Raw genomic sequence first — 16138 nt, 5'->3', positions numbered from 1 at the left:
TCAGAGGCACAGCTAATCCTGTGGGCAGCAGGGTGGACCCAAACCACATTCAGGTTTTCATTGCAAATGGTTTCTCTCAGTCAGAAATGTGGCTGGCATTGCTGGCAGGAGTTAAAGGCACTACAATATTGCAATTTCAAACAACAAAAATGAAGAGTGGATCCAGCCAAGTTACTTCTCCAAGATCTGCAATAGCTGGTAAATAGTTTTATTTTTTAATAGCAGAGTCCCAGTATTGATGATACACAGGAATAAAAGATGGGATATCTCTCTGATGCAAGAAGCTAGACAGTGTTACATCAACATTAAATGGATTTTAGATATAAGCGTTTTAAGGCTTGAGTTCATAAATAGAATGTGACAAAAGGTCAGGCTGGCACATATGGCTCATTTACTGTTCAGCTGTACAAAGAACCTTGTAATAGCTGGGGTTTATAATAACTGAAAACCCCATGGATGAGTGGGTACAGAGAATTAACTTCATAATCTGAATGTTGCATTTCAATGTTATTGAAAACAATTATAATTATTTGAATGACTAAACTATATTTACATGTTTTGAGTTTTCCCTTTGGGATAGTTTCCTGCTTTTCTATCACACACCACTGGCTGGTAGATATTAGGCTGCAGTTAATAGCTCTGTTTTACATGGCAATATTATTTTAAGTACGTGAATGTAATAGCACCAAAACACATCATGGATTGTAGCTGTGGTCAAATCAATACATCTATACAAAATGAGGAGAAAATTAATGTTGTGCTGTGAATGGCTCTAGCTAGAAAAATGTCTTTTGTAATAATGAGCAGACTTAATAGTCTCTAGCACAAACACAGAAGTAGAGAGCAACATGGCCTTTCAAGGAACACAGGGCAGTTTTTTGCTATCAAAATCCCCTGTATCCCTCTAAGGAGAAACAGGATTTCCTCCACGATATGCTCTTCTTAAGGTAATAGAGTAACAGCTCTAAATAGATAAATATCTAGGTGGCAGCCTGTCAGCCTAGAGAATCTGGGTTGGAGTCTGCATTTTGTCACCATCTCTGCCTTGGGGGTGGGAATGGGGGAAGAGGAGGAGCTGGACCCTGGGTGTGGGGGACTGACCCCTAGCTCTGGGGAGAGCTGACCCCTGGGTGTGGGGGACTGACCCCTGGGTGTGGGGGGAGTGACCCTGGCTCAGGAGGAGCTGGCCCCTGGCTCGGGGAGCTGCTGAAGGCTGGCAGGCTCTCAATTTTTGTACAAAGGACAGCTCCTGGACATTGCCTTAAGCACACGTGGATTTTTGATTAATGGGCTTGTGATTGCAGGTGGAGGCAATGTAGCAAGCTGCAGGACAGACAGAGTGCCTGGTGGGGACAGATGGAATTTGTGCAGCAGACTGAGGAGTGACCTGAGGGAAAAGCCCTCATATCTCTGCAAAGTGAACTTTTCCTCACTTGCAGGTGAAGGCTCTGGGGATGTGAGACTGCAAAACAAGCAGCTGTATGGGAAGACACCTGGGCTTTACTGCTTCCCTTAATGGATGAAATCGAAGAAAGAGAAGCACTACCTGAAATACTCAGGGCTGGCAATGACACATAAATATCAAACCCAGCTTGAGCTGAAAGATGAAATGCCAAGCAGCAGTGCCTGCTGTGAGGGGACAAACTGCTACCAGTGCATTCATTTGTACCTTGCCTTTCTTTTGCTGACAAATGTCACCATAATGTCTTTCGACATAAACTTATTGTTTGATACAGTTTTCATACAGTTTCATACTGTTTTCTAATAGCTTGGAGCAGAATTTTTCTTGCTGCAAACAGAAGGCTGTGCTGAGCTCAGGAGTGGTAACAGGCTGCTGTTTCTGGTGGGGAAAGATCTTGACCATCTTTTTGTAATGCTTTAGCATGGGTTTAGCAGTGTAGATCTTGCAGCTGTAGTACAAATCATCATTGGTTCCGTGAAATCTGTGATCCCTGTAAACCAAGGAACCCATTCACACAATGAGTACTCCAAGGTAGGGCTCTGCTGCCTTAATTTAGATATCCACTGTACAGAGATCCTGAGCTGAGCGTTGAGTGCTTTTATAGCCCATGGAGAGAAATAGGGAATGATTTGTCTTATTCTACAGTAAATGCCTAAAGTGCCATATAAGTCATGCTATAGAAACGCCTGTGTCTCTCTGAGGACTACCAGGGTGGTGCAGGTAACTGGTTGAGGACCTGTGAATTTACAGGCAGGTGAGGGGGTCCGTGCCCCTGGCCCTGCAGGAGAGCAGCCAAGAGCTGCTCAGGGCTGGCACTGCAGCCAGAGCCCAGCGCTGCCCTTCCCCACTCTGCTGCCTCCTGCGCCCCAGCTCCCTGCAGAGCTGTCCCCACAGCCCTGTGCTCTTTGCTGGCCCCTCTGGGCCCCTGTTTGCCTGCCCAATGATTTGCACTCCAGATCCACAGATCCTGGGTTTGCTGTGCCCAGGGTACTTTTATCCACCAGGTTTTTCATATATCCAGTTGACTGCACGGTATTTACCTCAAGTCCAAAGCTAGCAGAAAAGGACATCTTGCTTCTCATGGCCGAGCCTTAGGCTGCTCTGCTTCCATCTCAGTCCCAAGGTGTTTCTCAAGTTTATTTATAGAGGACACAAGTGCTGAGCTTGGTTTTCTGTTTCCTTGCACCACACAGTCATTTACAGTAATGAGAACAGGATTCCAGCTGCTTCACAGTCCAAATGAGGACTTGAGCTTGATATTATGGGCCAGATTAAGTTCTAATTGCATTTAATTCTGGATGAAGTAGTTCTCCTTCTCTTTTCACTCATACCAGTTCTGCTTGAATGTGGCTTTAAGGTTTCCTTTGTCCTGCTTTTGTGTTGTGGATTTGTTCCTTGATTGCAGTGTGATTTCAGTAATTGCTGAAGTTTTAGTAGCTAACTATGTTAATTGAGGAGCTGGACAGATGGCTCAAGCATCTGATATTAAGCTTATTGTGCTGAAAGGATGTAGCCATCAGGATTTGAAGTGTTACTATGGGAATGCTCTTCCAAAGGCTACTGGGTGCTGGAAGCTTTACTCAGTGACGCTCTGCCAGGGCTGTAGTGACATGAGCTTTTAAGAGATAAAAGGAAGCAATAAAGGGTCAGTTTCAATAATCCTTGGAGAAGTAGCATGATATATTGGTATCCTCAAATTAGCTGCTGTGTAGTCAACCAAAGGTTCTTTGTACATGCCCTCAATGAGGAGCGTCAAAGCTATGATTAGCTTTAAAATAGACCTATCATTTTGTAACTTTCATTGTGGACTTCAAATTGATATAAAAACTTCCTGGTCTTTGAATCCTCTGTTCATTTCACTGGAAAGAATTTTCATGACCTTCAGACAAGGAGGATGGTTTGGCAGCTAAGAATTGAGGTGTCATCTCAGTAAGACCCACAATTATTTGGTTTTCTATAGGTAACTCTGAACTGAGAGTTTGGACATGACCCAAACATCTCACATGAAACCTACAGAGTGGAAATTACATAGACTTTGGCTTGGAGCAGCTTAAAATTCCTTTGCGCAAGTGATTTCATTCCTTCATAGCAGAATAATTGAAATTTAGGCAACATGTTTCTTTGAAGCTGCTATCTTTCTGAAACCAACTACTCTGTGTTGAAAGGCTGGATTGGATGGCATAAGGCATACTCTTGATGCCCCCATTTTTGATTGTGTTTTTCAACAACAAAAGAAAGTCTGTCCAAGGAGGTCATTCACGAATAAATCTGTTCTGTTTGACAGGCACACAATGTCAGTGAAAACACAAATTACAGGAAAGGAAAAAAAACCAAAACAGTTTAAGAATCCAATTTTCTCATAAAATGTGATTTTATCGTAGTATTGTAGTGTCTTGTATTTGGTATTTTTCTAACAATGAGCACTTTTTAAAAATCTGTACCTTTGTTTTGCAATTTAGAGCATATCTGTGATCTCTAGAAAATCTCTCCCTAGAGTATAATCTTCAAAGTAATTGTCCGTTCGTAGAAAAAGCCATGAGAGGAAAAGGTCTGTCTTTCTGTCTGCCTGGGGCCTTATCAGATCTCTCCCTTGGCCTGTGTAATCTGTGTGGCTGTGATTTCAAATAAAGGCTGGGTCTGAGTGGCTTTAGGCAAGATGGCCAACTGTGCTTGCCATTTTTATCCTTTCTAAGTAGCAGTCCCTGTATAGGACTTGCAGCAGAAGGGAAATTCTAAAACTGTAAAATGAATCACCCCTAGGTAAAAAAGGAATTTATGGCAGCACTGCTGGAGACAGGGGCTGGAACGTATGAGCTTCATTTTCCCAGTGAAAAAAGCACTTTGGTGGCTGAAGGCATTTGTGAGTCAGGGTCGTTCAGCCCTGCTGAAATAAGGTGGCAGTGATTCCTGGCTTGTGCAGGATGAACTGAGGCCATGATGTTGCATTGTTTTCATTGTAATTTTCTGCTCCCTTTAAAGCGCTGCCCTTCATTCTGGACCATGAAAATTAGCAGCAAAAACACTCCTGATGAAATGAACCAAGACCCATCACAGCTGTCCTGTTCTTTGGCCATTTTGAACACCATGTTCTTTTATTCATTTTCTTTGAGAGCATTGTGTGTTGCTGACTTTTCAAAAGTCCTTCATTGACATGCACCCCGACAAGATGGTGAGTAGTGCCCATGCTTCAGATCTCATACCTTGTCTGAAGAGCAGTTTCACTAAAAACATAATTATACAGAAATGACAAGCAATTATTCTACAGAACAGCCCCCGGTAAACTTTGAAGAGCATCTCCTTCTTTTGCCTAGCAGGCAGGATGGGTGCTTTTTTGCCTCTGCTGTTACTGAGAAGAACCAGTGCCTTCTCCTCTACTTGTTTATCTTCCCCAGAACCATCAGTGGTGTTCCAGCCACAGAGCATCCATGGGTGAGAAGAGACAGCTGGTTTTTGCGTGGTCCAGGTCAGTCTGGCAAAAGGGCTCTCTTTCCTCATAATGTTGTGCATTAACTATTGTTTATATGCACAAATGTAATAATATAATATGCATGTGAGAGGATGGAGGCATGGAGATAGGTCAGGCCTCCCACCTCACTGGGTGAGACCTCTGACCTGTCAAACAGAATGCTAAAATCTGCTGCTCAAGGCTGTAGGTAAAGTTAATCTATTGTCCCGAATTCCATGATAAATTCACACAGTAGTGTCTAGAAAGGCTGTCCAGCTGTGTCTCAAAGATGCCCAGTGAAAATGCTGTGCCAGAGTGCAGAAAACCAAGTTTCTTGAGTTTTCTCAACATCACCGTGTTGGAAATGATAATGCAGCTGGATCACTAACTGCAACAATGTCAGCATGTTCTCACCATGGCATTTACATTAATTAGTCTGCATGTTATTTAACAGCACACTTCTCTTAGATGAATTCACTAATGTACTTTTTGGCTCCCACTATGTGGAGTGCCTCTGCTTTAAAAATAGGCTATTAAATGCTAGAAAAGGTAGGAAGATTTGTGGAAAACACACACCAATGTGTTCACATTTGAAGAGAATCACATAAAGACATTGAATGATAAATTTTCTGAAGGAATCTCTTGCTGCTTACTATTCAAAAGTTTTGTTTTTACCTCATGTGCAGGCAGGAAAGCAAACAAAAACCAGAATATCAAATCCAGGGGAGGAGCAAATATTTATGAGCCTGAAAAGTGAGATGAATGAGTGGTTCCAGAAGATTATTTTAGCATAAATTAAGACACTGTTCAGAGTCCAGAAAAGGAACATGAAAATATAATGAGAAGCTTATATTCACAGATCCTTACACAGCTGCTCCCAGCGTACGGAGGACTCAGCTTGAACTGCAACCTGTTTGGATTAAAGTGCAGTATGTGAGGGGGCTTGATTTGAAATCTCTTTTCATGACTCTGAGAAGTGAGAGAAGCCTCTCAACTTGGTCAGATGTGAAATATGATATTTCCATTTTGCCTTGTCCCTGTGCAGTTTTCTGCTCCTGAACTCAGCCTGGTGGGTTAATCAGTCAATTAACATGTAATCAATCAGAAAACCAAATAATCTGGGGGCATTCCAGTAATGTGTTTCCGTAGCTGTTGTCACCTACAGAAGCAGATCCCTTGCTGGGTGAGGTGTGGGTGTTTCTGTGCAGGTGTGAGAGGAATAGCAGATTTGTCTTTACAAACAAGCCCTGGGTCTGCTGGTAGATAAAATTAGCTCTGGAAGATAAAAGAAACAATGAGAAATATTCCACTGATTGATGAATGGAAAAAAAAGATTTACTTTTACAAATAAACTTTAAGGTTGCTGATAAATTAAATTAGACATTGAGAGATGAAAGAAACAATGAGGAAGAAAAACTCCTAAATTCCATAAAAATGAAAAATTAAAAGTGTTATACATTAGAAGAGAATCTTTAGTATCAGGCATATCAGAGATTCTGAACCCCTCAAGTACCTCAGAAATGGGGAAAGAGAGAAAGGAAATGCAGCTGGGAAATTGGGATAAAAAGGAGGCTGCGTCCTCCAAAAATAGAAGAGATTGGCAAACGGCAGAGTTAATTTTATTGTCCTTTGCCCATAGGCTGATGAAACACACCAGAACTGGAAAATCTCTGTTCAAGTCAGTGGGCCAACATTTCAGAGAGCTGCCATCCAACTGCAGTCCAATTTTTCATCCCTTCATTAGTCAGCTGAATGGGCCTGGGGAGGAAGATTTAACCGTTTCACTGCAGGAAGAATGCTATAATTACTATGAAAGTGAAAAGAACTTGTCCTTTAGGTTACATAACCCATGTTCCTGCTGTCTTACGTAACTATGGAGTACTAAATAATACGTAATTGAATGAAAGCTGCAACACTGGGCTCGAAAATTTGCTGAAATAATTAATATCACCAGTCATTATATTGATTTATACACTCGGTATTCCAGACAGAGCCAACCACTGTAGGTTATTATCCTTGTGAATCAATGCATTCAACTGCTGTGCACAAACATAGGGAAAAGTCAAAGAATATAATTTGTAACATTTGCAGCTGAAAAAAAAGGAGATGCTGAATGCATTGTGTGTACTGCACAAGGAAAAGTCATGCTGAAAAATGAATGGAGAAAGAGAGAGAAGCAGACATGAAGGATTGCTTAGCACACAGCCCAAAGTATAATGGGATACTGACAACTTGAATATATAGTTATTTGCACAGCCCTTTTAGATTGCCTCTCTGGTATTGCTCACAGTCAAAAGGTATAGTTTCTGCTGTGTATGACTATGTAAATACATATTAAAACATACATACATGTACACGCCTAAAATAACTTTACGAGAATGGATATCGGGCGTCAGAGGACTTCAAAGTATGAAGTGATACAACTTCTATCTGTATGCCACTTTATCATGGTAACAATATTGCCAGCCAAGGATAAAGTAACTATTTGCATTATATCCACTGTAATGGAAACTGTTATTTTTTACCTGCAAATACAGGGCTGGCTTTAGCTTAAGCGGCAGGACGAATGCTAAACCAGAGCTAATGAATAATTCATAAATGTTACATAATGCAGTGGCTCATTCTGGGATTTGTGTTTGAAGAATGACTTCTGCTGGTTAGATGCTGTTTAGATTCTGGACTAGTGACACCTTGGCGTGACCTGCCTGCAATGAGATAATGATGAAAGGGTTGGTTTGCTGTCTGGGGGTTTTTTCACCATTAAAATTTTATTGAGTTTTCATTACACAGACATATCTACAGAAGACTGAAAAAAGCATATACGCAAATTCAGCAAGCGTGTTCCACTCCCTGAGTTGACTGCAGAGCCAACAACTGCCTGGAGTAAACCAAGGGCCTGTTCCCCCCAAATCCTGTGCAAAACACAGCACAGCAGGGAGAATACCACGCTTGGCATTAGGAAATCTGGGTCCATCCCAAGCTCTGCCAGCTGCCTAGGACACGACAGAAACAGGGATGTGATTTCCCTCCGTGGCCTTGAGGGGGGAAGAGGAAAGGAAGGAAGAATTTAACGCTCACAGGACAGGGACTGAGCATTGGTGGTGTTCCAACCAGACCGTATACTTGTCTGATGTCCTCTCCAAGGCAGCTGAAGCAAAGATGCTTGGCATTTACTAAGGGCTCTTCAGCTGCATAGTTCCAGCATTATGAGAGAGTTGTGTTCACAAATACAAAAGGAACAGGAATCAGAGGGTTTAGGGAAACTTAGTATAGTAGTTTTGGAGACAAAATAGTTTCTTATGTCCCAGAGAAAGAAACTCAAAATCATAACTCATGTGGACTGAAGGGTTGTACACTTCTTGATCCAACTGAGCCACAGTACTCAGTTTTAGTGCCTGTCATTCCATTTCATCTGCTATTGAACATAATATGAATCTAAAGTTCTAAACATTAAAACTTTTTTGTTTTGTTTTGTTTTTTAAATTGACTGTATCTATCAATGGGATATAGCAAGAACACTACACAGAATTCTGCTTTCCATGCAGGTGAAGGTGCAGTTCAGCATCTGGCTCTAATTCAATACGGGCTCATGAACTCTCACTCTCCTTTTTCCATGCCCACAAAACAGTATATTTTCTATCTCTCTTCCATACCCACTATTTAAGGGGTCAGTATTGAAGTGACTGGTTTTCTCATTTGAAGTGATTAACACATAACAGGAGAAGTAATTTCTTTCTAACTTCCTTGATGACCGTGAAAATGCATATAATTCTTAGACCTCCCACATTTCTCTGATTCAAAAGAATTAGAAAAGAGATACACACAGCACAAAACTAATTTACACAAATCTCACACCCGTGGGAATGCATTTATAACCATTGCTGGCTTTAATAAATTCTGCCTCCCTGTACTTGTTACTTGCCAAGAGAACTTGATAAAAGTCAAAATGTCAAAAGGAGGACTAATAACTCACTGCCCGTGTCACTCCAACTGCTCCTAAAAATGACGACAAATGAGAAATATTCAATTAAATTTAAAATTTATTTGCTACTCAGAGATTTAGTAAAAACCTCTGTTCCTCTGAGGCCCATCCCAATCTGGTTCTGCAATGACTGAGTAGTCAGCCTGCACAGCCCAGAACAGCAGCATGCACAAACACTACTCTGATTCCCAAAACAATCACCGTGGTGTTCATAGGTGGGAACAGGCAGCTCACAGCAGCAGTCATACCCACAAAAGCAGCAGATTTTGTGCTATTGCTCTGAACCAGTTCCCCAGCATGCCTGTACCATCCACACGACCTTCAGACATGCAAGCACTACAGAGTAACTCTACATGTAAGCACTGAGAGTACGACTGAGTAAGCAGGGCTGCAGGGTGGGAGCTCCCTCTAACACCTGCTTAAACACCACCAGGAGGGTGCAACTGCTGTCCAGATGAACTCACAGCAGGTGCAGACAGCACGTGCACTGGTGCAAGCTGCTGCCTGGAGTTATTCCAACAGTATTTTCACTGGGTATTGACTAAACTGTGGTTAGACCAACTACATCATATGTGTTGCTGCAGTTTGAGCTGTGCTCTCTGAAGTCAGAGCTGTGACAATTGAAATCACAACAGGGACTAAGCATTTCTAGTTTAACCTGTTCCATTTGAGGAAAGTCCTTAAACTACTACATGCATTCTTGCAAGCCTCTTAGTTTTGTAAAGAATCATGATTAGCTGATGGCGTGTTTTTACTCAGCTATGCTGCCATCTAAGAATATGCAAGGCACGAGTGAAAAATGACTAATCAAAAAAATAAATCCAATTAAAATTTTCTATTGTTGAGTTGCTGTCTCCAGTCACACGAGAGCCTGCAAGCAAACCTGCAGCCCAAAGAGCCCTTTGCTTTCTAAGGAGCACATAATTTCTTGGTTTGAATACAAGTTAGATGACTTAAAATATGATCTCCATATCTGAGCAAGAAGCTGCTCTGTGACTTTTCTCTAGCAACAGGGGAGAGAAGGGAAGATTACAGATGGATATGGATAAGAGGCAAAAAGCATATTGTTTAGGTTCAGCAATACTGAAATATACTTCATGCTGTCATTTGAATGCAATACTCTTTTCCATTTAACCACAATGACAAAATGGTAATTGCCGGGCTACGAATGTCACCATTAAAAAAGGTACGGAAACTGACAGGCAGAATTCTCTCCAAAAGTCAGAGACTAACTTGTCTAAGCTGTGCAGCCTACTGCTGAGGGTAACAAATCAGTCAGACTTCCCCACCAAGCAGTTAGACAATAACACTGAGTGAGTAGGAGACTTTCTGGAGCTGTTAGCTCACTGGTTCTCTGCATGTTTCTGCATGTTGTGCTAATGATGCTCTTTCCCATTGAATAGGATATGAGATGCCCATTGAAGATCTTATGTTACTTTAATAAATAGTAGATCTATCAAGCCAAGTACTCCATGAAAAGATTTAAATAGTTGTATGCTACAGCTCATACACTTAAGTTCATCATAATATACAACTGCATTCTAAAAAGATCTTAAATTTCTAATTAAGAGTTATCTGCTATTTATCTGCCCACTTTTCCTTTGAGTATAAGCAGCTGTGTTGGCTGCTACACAGCACTTTTATAGTATGGCTAATAGTAGCTAAGCAGCTGTCAAGCTTTGCTTGACAGGTGACAGCAGTTTGATATCAAAGCCATCGCCACCGTATTCTTAAAGTGCACAAAGTGTTTTGCAAATCCTCAGGAAGAAAGCAGGCTGGTACAGAACACATGAAAGTTTAACCTCCTAGCAGTTATGAGGGCAGTGCTTTTCCAAGTCTGTTCTAGTCGTTTGTAAGTTTGTGCAGGTGCCAGTGTATAGAGTGATGACACATCCCCACCTCTCCTCTTGGCATTAATATAGCAACAACTGGAACTTGTCTGTATATTTTGTTCACAGGAATTCAGTTACAAATGCTGCAGCAAGAAAGTGGGGAACTGCGAAGTTCAAGCGCCTTAATGAAATTTCAGGTTTGTTCCTATTTGTGTTAGTCTGTGACACCGTGTGCCTGTTCAGTAGCTCTCTCCTCTGCAGTTAGTGATAGGCTTGGTACAAATCTAGCTAAATTGAGTTACTATAAGACAGCGAAATTAATAGTTTGAAAATTCAATTAATTTCTGTCTACATTTTAAGATTTCACTGCCAGATTTTAACATTCTTGTTTTCTGAATGCTGACAGAAACAACTTGCATTAATTTGCAGAAAGCACCCTCCATAGGATGTCACTGATAGCTTCATTACAAGGAATGATATTTTTTTTTCCCATGTGGTTACCCTTAATGCAATTAACTACACTTGGTATTTTCAAGCTGTTTATTTGGAAGGGATTGTGATTGGATTGTTATCACATAAAGGTTATTTATCCTAATAGACACTACAAGTCAAAAACCAACAAATACACTTCTGAAAGACAGGTCATCAACTGATACTATTTAGAAAGTATATAACTCAAATAATTTTTGTGAGATATTAAAAAGGTATTTTAATTGAAATCCTGTGTCTTTTGAGTTATCCAGAAGTGCTTATAATATGCTCACTTGGAATTGGAATTCAGGTCCCACTTTCAATTCAATGCGAATTTTGCCATCAACTTCAATGAAATCAGAATTTTGTTCCTACTATTTACAACTCCGCTTCAAACTACTCCAAAATGCTGGCATGAGCTATCACTGTCTGACCCTGTTGTAGAATTGTAAACACAATAATCAGGCTGGAGGGAGGTGTAAAAGTAGCAAGAGAGGGAGACTAGAATTGTGGAGGAGGGTCACAGCTGCACCATACCACATAAACACTGTGTCACCCATATTGTGGTGTAAATCTGCATGAGTTTCCAGATCAATCCATCTTCTCTAATTAAACTTGTTTAATATGTAATCCACAGGCATAGAACAATACTTTGTTGCAGGCAAACATACTGCTATAATCAGCATATTTTCAGGCAATTCATGCATAAGAAATGTCAGTGTTATGTGAATGTATAATGTATACACAGAAAGAGATTACACCTATTGCAAAAGCTTTTCTCTAAGATAGCATAAAATTCTGTACCTCACCTGGTACTTCAAATAATAAAATCTTTTCCTGATCCACTGCATAAAGCAATTATGCAAATTTCTGCTAGTCCTCTCTATTTCTATAATGCTTATGATTGAGACTTTGACATGATCATAATTCATTGGCTGGAAGATTGTACAAGAGGCACAAATAAAACATCATTTTAAAGAAAAAACCCCATAGCTAGTAAGCAATTCAATGTCCAATAACAGCTTCTTCCTCTGAAAAGGTTCCACCAGCCAGCAAAGACTCTCAAGCTCCTGTTTCCAAGGAGTTGTGTGTGGCTGATGCAGACTCACACTAATTTCCTCATTTAATGCTGTTTCCCATAGCTCAAGCATTTCAGGCTCTGCTGAGACCCTGCAAAGCCAGAGGTTCTGCAAGCAAGCCTGTGGAGCCAGGCTCGTTCAGCCATGGATGCCTCCAGAAGCTGCTGCACTGACTGGCAGACAAGGCACAGTGACAAACAGCAGTGACGGCACAGCACAGGCACAGTGACAAACAGCAGTGATGGCACAGCAAAGCACAGTGACAAACAGCAGTGATGGCACAAGTGGGTGACATCACCCGATTTTGACCTCCAGTCCTGTGATTTGGTCACAGGTCAGGCTATCCTTTTATTGACCGTGCAAGCATCTATAGAGCTCCTCAGCAGTACAGACTAATGGAAGTGGATGTCTGTGCTTGCACTTGTGGCTACAGAGGTTGTTACTTTGTTCATCAGAAGAGCCCTGTAAACACAGTCCTACAAGTCACTGATGTGTTCTTCATTTTAAGTAAGCTCACAGTAATGCTACACGTGTGTGTGGCAAGAATGAAGGAGCCTAGAGTGAGTAGATTAGCTTTTAGATTTATTTGTTTTGTTATCCTAAAACTAGATAATTAGAAAAGGAAATAAGCAGGTTCTCAATAGATTTGTATGGTTCACACCTGTTATTAGAAGCAGCATTATCTCAGTGGAGAACTCCCCTGCTCTTTGAAGTTCAAATGAAAAATCTCTCACAAGCTCTGGTGTGTCTGCTTCTCTGCTGATGCATTAGAAACAAAGTGCCAAAATGAACTGACAGCTTCTCATTTCTTTCCCCAATTAACAATCACAGCAGCTGCTTGCTGGTAGAATAATAAGCTTCCTTCTTATTTTTTATCTCATTTAAGCAAAATGTTATTCTGGTTTGATGCAAAATTCTGTGCTTTTTTTTTTTTTTTTCTTATGACACTACACTTGCTGCAGTCAAGAGCTGGTTTTGTGTTCTTATTTTAGCTGAGGCAGTACAGCAAATAGATAATTTGATACCTCAGTGCTGACACACAAATTAAATACTAGGTGTCAAGAAATCTTCCCTTTTCATGTGTCATTAGCTTTTCACTGCAAAAAAAAAAAAGGATCAAGACAAAATGATCACAAAATATTTCTTGTATTTTTGTATAATTTAACCTAGACCAGAAGCCAAGTTTTATCACTCACCTTCAGCTCACAGTTACATTAATTACATTAATTACTGTGCTCTTTCTTCAGCAAATTCAGTGTTTGACACATTCTTAAATTTAGTAGTAATCAATGTAGCTCAAAATCTTCCTAGAATAAAACCTTTATGTGGACTGCACAGAGGGACAGCTAGCTTTAAGTAGCTTAAAAATTTGTGCCTGGGCTCAAAAGACTAGACTAGGGCTTAAAATCTGTAGCTCCTCTCTAGTTTTACTACACACTTCATGCACTACTGAACAAAATCATCTGACCAAGGAAGACAACAAAAGTCACTCTTGTCCCTGTTACACCCTGCCCGTTTTCTTCTTTTCCTACAAAGAAGGTAGGGGTTAGCCAAAATAGTACATTTGCCTTGTATTTTCATGGTACAATCACATTTCTCAGTAGAAGTCATCAGTACATTTTAACAAGGGCCTAATTTCCACAAGTTGTGCAGTATAAATGAAACAAACCTTAAAATAAATTATATGCTTCAACTAGTGGGAAATTTGGGGTTTGTAGATGGCTACAACACATTCTTAAGTGATTCAAATGATACATTATTCCCACATGAAGAACAAAACAGCACACGTATGTGTTCATGCAGTAAGGCTGATTCTATGTATCACTTAAATAGATGAGAAAAGTTGCCAGTAAGTGTGGCTAAATGTTCCTCTTATAAACAATATTTCTCTCAACAGAACCACGTGCCAATTCATAGGAAATGTGCCATCCTTTCCCTGTGTTATCACCACTAAAGACAATAAAGAGTAGCTCAGAGCACAAAAATACATTTTTATAAAAATGAAACCATGGGTGTTGGCACAGCACCTTATCTGCTCTGTGTGAGTATGGAAGCATTTGGATTGCCTCAGTGGACACCTTAAGATCCTTTATTACATTTACGCTGTTGGCTTCTTGAGTACAGCTTTGAGAACACAGCCCAGTAAATCATCAGCAAATGGTGTTCAGTGATATATTTAATGTGTTTGGATCCATGGACATGAAAGTCAAATCAAAGGTTCTGAGGAGGCAGCAGAGGTTATGCCCTATTTCAAAGGTGAGTCATCTATATACTCTGAGTCAGCCTGAACACAACACCAGCAGAAGTTAACAGTTGAACAAATGCTCTGGATCACACATAAACCCGTGAAAATTCCTTGTGTGTCTTCTGAATGCTTGCCATTCGATTACTGACGCTTGTAAAGGGAAAAGGAGTCTCTGGAACAGTACGATTCCTCTTCACCATTAATGGCTGATGGGGAAGCATCCTGTTTTGGAGACTGCATTAGTTTACACAAATGTGAAGCTGCAATGTCCCCATCATCTTCAAGATGTTTTCACAGCAGGTTATTAGCCTGGTAGCTGTGCTCACACTACTTCTGCATGGCGTGCAATATGTACATTGCTCAGCCTCCCCAAAATGCTCATTGATTAGCTACTTCCATACACACAATATTGTCTTGGGGCCCATCACAGCTTCCACTCATACTTTACTCAAATCTAATAAGAAACATGCTTTCCATTCAGAATCATGCAGCTGCCTAACACCTCTCCGGCCCTCTTGGAGGCAGACACACTCCTTCTGGAGCCAGCTACACAGAAGGTCTAATCAAATGGCTTAATGGGTAAGTATCACTGACTTACTGCAATTATTTACATTTGACTGAAGCCTAACACATACTTTGCCAAAGTTAATCTTCCAAAAAGACACTTAAGCTTAGCTCAAAGTCATTTCAGGGCATAGAAATATAGATTTATTGCAGCAGTTGTTATGTATGTTCAGTCTTTCTAACTGGCATATGTCTTGCTTCAGTTTCCATCTGCTGATCCTTACAAAAATACTATTTAGGACGCAATGCTTCTTTCTCCATGAAAACACTACTTCATTGCAATTGAAACCTCTTTCAATATTTTTAGTAAGTACATACACTAAAAATCAAAAAGCTCAGCCCATTTCATATTACACTTGCAATCTTGGCTGTTCACATTTCCAAACTATACTCCTGATCCAAACTGGGATTAGGCAAATATGTTTTTTGTTTTGCTTTAATTCCCTCAAACAACAAGTTTCCAACTGATGCCTAGCAGCATTCATAGCAACCCAGCAGCAGGTGTCTTGTGATTGTAATCCCCTCTGGCTGACACTGCTGGAAATTTCAGGGAGATTTTGTATGTTTAAAGCCATCCAGAGACAGAGTAGCTGCAAAATAACTACTGATTATTTCACTCTTTTTCAGTGACAAACATGCAGGGTAAGAGAACATTAAAAGTATTTTGAAGAGAGATATTTTGTCCTACAGATTCCCATGGAGAGAAGGAAGTAGATTACTGTAGACCACTGGACAGACATGGCCTTACAGCACTTTCAGCAATGTGGTAAGTGCTGAACACCAGCATTTGCATGAAGTCAGGTCTCAGGCTGTAAGCATCAGCTCCAGTGTGGAACATGGGAACCCCCTTGTCACAGAACAGATCCCGTTGGAAGGGACCAGCACCCCCAGGTCCTGCTCTGCAGAGCTGCTCTGCAGCAGGCCATCCCCAGCCTGTGCTGGTGCTGGGGTTGTTCCTCCACAGCTGCCATTGTAGAATTCCAGACTGTTCCTCTCTGCCCATCACTGACCTGTTGAGATCCATCTAAAGGGCTGCCCAACATCTAGGGGGTATTGGC

This window comes from Zonotrichia albicollis, chromosome 18 (genome assembly GCF_047830755.1).
Source record: "Zonotrichia albicollis isolate bZonAlb1 chromosome 18, bZonAlb1.hap1, whole genome shotgun sequence".
Taxonomy (NCBI): domain Eukaryota; kingdom Metazoa; phylum Chordata; class Aves; order Passeriformes; family Passerellidae; genus Zonotrichia; species Zonotrichia albicollis.
This window is presented reverse-complemented; position numbering follows the sequence as displayed.